Here is a 2,828-nt window from a genome sequence, read left to right on the forward strand (position 1 = left end):
TTGTGGTATAGAGCAGGGTGCATGTTACTTAATGGGTACTGATAAAGCAAACATCTATGGTAATATATTTTAATTTTATTTTAAATATATATAGATTGTTGTCCCGATTTGTGTGCATTTACATAGTGTATGTAGAGGTGATTTGCATAATCACTCAAAATGAAGTCTCTCTGTTGTATATTGTGTGTGGGAGGGGTGTATTGGGGGGTATGGGGTTTGTAGGGGACAGCGGGTGTATGTATGAGGAGCCCTCCCCTACAAACAGTACCCCCCGTTGCGCACAGCCCCTGTTGTGAGCAGCAGCATGCAGTGGGCCTTTAGGGCACTCATGGACCACGGCAGATGCAGTCCCCTGGAGGTACCTGGTCCTGGTGAGCCCCAGGACTTTGTGTGGCCAGGCTGGCAGTTCCATTGTGCAGTGCTCACATGTTTGAGCCCTGCGCAATGAAACTGGTGGTGTAGGTCGTAGGGCTTGGTCACAGTGCCAGGGAGATGGGTGGTGCTGGCCCAGCTTCACAATATGGAGCTCCCTGTTGTTTCCCGTGACCTGTGCATGGCAGTGAGTGGTTCCAGGCCATCTGTTCCATTGCGTGGGGCTATGGAGGTGTGCAGCTCAGGTGGAGAACCTAGGAACTGCATGCAAGCCCCGGGGAGCCCTGCACAAGGGAGCCCGGTGGACCCTTCATCCCTGCTAGCCCAGGCTGCACACCAATGCTGCCTCAGCCTCGGCCCCCACCAGCTCCAGCCCTGGGGTGGGCCCTATACTCCTGCCCAGCTGCTGCTTTGCTTGTATCCACTGCCGCCACGCCAGCTGCTTTCCTACCTTTCTGCCCACCTGCTGTGGCTGCACTCCCCCCCTCCCCCCAACTTTGCTGCTGCTGTTGCTACCACTTCCACCTCCCTTCTCCACCCCCCGCTGCTTCCCTGCCTGTGGGGCTGGGGCCAGGGCCATCCTGCGAGCAAGGGTAGGAATGCAGCATGCACACTGCCCTGCCAGGAGTGAGTGGGACTTGGCCCCATGAGAGCACAGTAGGGGTAGCCCAGGGCCAAACTGGATAGAGTGAATTGATAGGCACCTTTCTGCAGGCCAGATGTGGCCTGTGGGCTGTATTTTGCCTGCTCAGATATAGACAATGCAGCACAAAGAACTCCAGTTACCGTAACTTTTTTCCTCTTACTGGGAAAGTCTAGGAAGTCTGAATGCATGGGAAGCAGAAGTATAGTTGGTTTATCACGGAATCATGGGGTCAGAAGATGCTGCAGGGTCCATCTACTCCAGTCTCCTGAACTGAATATAGGAGGCACTATTCCTAACCTGTTTTACCAGTTAGTTTACAAGGTGCAACTCTACACGGCCTTCATTTTACCAGTGACATATTTGGAATGAATACAAATCTGGGATTAGACTGCCGAAACAGTTAAACCCTGTTACATGGATTGGGATAGTAATGTCTTGGTTTTATATTTCTTTCTTCATAAGGCTCATTGTTGAGTTTTTGTTTAAATGGCCCTCCAGGAAATGCAGAGGTCTTATTTTCTGTAATGAAACATTTCTAAATTGGTTAACTGGAAATAAAACCCGCACTGTAGGATGTATAATTGAAAACAGAGGTCAAGGCACATTCTGTTTATCTTTTTTGGTGCTTCTCATTCAGTAAAAGAAAATAGTCAGGTTTCTAAAATCTTTAGATTATAGGGGTATATTATGTGAATCTGCCCCCAGCATGGGCAAATAAATGGCATAAAGATGACTATGCAGAACATCCAAACCTGTTGTTCTTTATGCTTCAGGCAAATTCATCAGAAACTATTACTCTGAATTAGGTCAGCTCCTGGAATCCTACTATTAGGACCTTATCCCCTTCTCATTTCCATGAAATACCAAGTTGTGAAGTGTGTGTGGGGGGGGAAAAAAACCTCTTTAAAACAACTGTGTAGAATCACACAGTAGTTCTAATGAATCTTTCAATGATTTACTCTGATTTTTAAATTTCCTCAGTTGTCAGCATCTACTGGCTATACCTTACAGATTTTTCATTAGTATAACGATTAAGTAGTGATTTAATACTTTTTTTTTTAACCATAAGAACAAGTTTTTGTTAAAATAGATTTTCCTAGAACCCACTGTAGCAGGACCAAGTCCCAGGGACAGCCATGAAAACAACTTCTTCCCCCCTCCTTGCAATTTCTACCCTATTCCATATCCTCTCTCTTCTGCCTGCCACACCTTGATGAATTACTGATTCTTGAAAAGGAAGGCTGCCCCAGGGTCCCAAAGCAAGCCCTAGTTCACTATTAGTAGATTTCATACATTTCATAGACGTTAGGGCTGGAAGGGACCTCAGAAGATCGAGTCCAGCCCCCAGCCCAAAGGGCAGGAAGTCAGCTGGGGTCATAGGACCCCAGCAAGATAAGCATCCAATCTATTCTTGAAGGTGTTCAATGTAGGTGCTTGAACCACCTCCGATGGCAGGCTGTTCCAGACCTTGGGGATCGAACAGTAAAGAAATTCTTCCTTATGTCCAGCCTGAAATGGTCTTGCAGTAGTTTATAACAGTTCGACCTAGTCATCCTTTGGGGTGCTCTGGTGAACAAACATTCCCCAGATACTGGTAGTCACCCCTGATTAAACTTATAGGTGGCCATCAGGTCACCCCCGAGCCTGCACTTTTTTCCAGGCTAAAGAGCCCCATGGCTCTCAGCCAGTCATCATAAGGTCTGTTTTTCTGACCTCTGATCATGCTTGTGGCTTTTCTGTGGACTTTCTTAAGCTTCTCTGCATCCTTTTTGAATTGTGAAGCCCAAAACTGGATGCAGTACTCCAGCTG

The 2,828-nt window shown here is 47.2% G+C and overlaps 1 protein-coding gene and 1 long non-coding RNA gene across 2 annotated transcripts in view; one reads left to right on the forward strand and one right to left on the reverse strand.

The window, feature by feature from the left end:
- FZD6 (frizzled class receptor 6) overlaps positions 1–2,828 on the forward strand; it is a 114,464-nt gene that overhangs the window by 79,376 nt on the left and 32,260 nt on the right. The window lies entirely within an intron of this gene.
- The window catches only part of LOC109305117, a 17,894-nt gene that overhangs the window by 5,486 nt on the left and 9,580 nt on the right, over positions 1–2,828 (reverse strand). The window contains exon 2 of the long non-coding RNA XR_002099561.1: positions 1,433–1,537. This is a non-coding gene — a long non-coding RNA (uncharacterized LOC109305117). The remainder of the gene's footprint in view (positions 1–1,432; positions 1,538–2,828) is intronic.

Source organism: Gavialis gangeticus, unplaced genomic scaffold (genome assembly GCF_001723915.1).
Source record: "Gavialis gangeticus isolate Ggan-Ray unplaced genomic scaffold, GavGan_comp1, whole genome shotgun sequence".
Classification (NCBI taxonomy): Eukaryota; Metazoa; Chordata; order Crocodylia; family Gavialidae; genus Gavialis; species Gavialis gangeticus.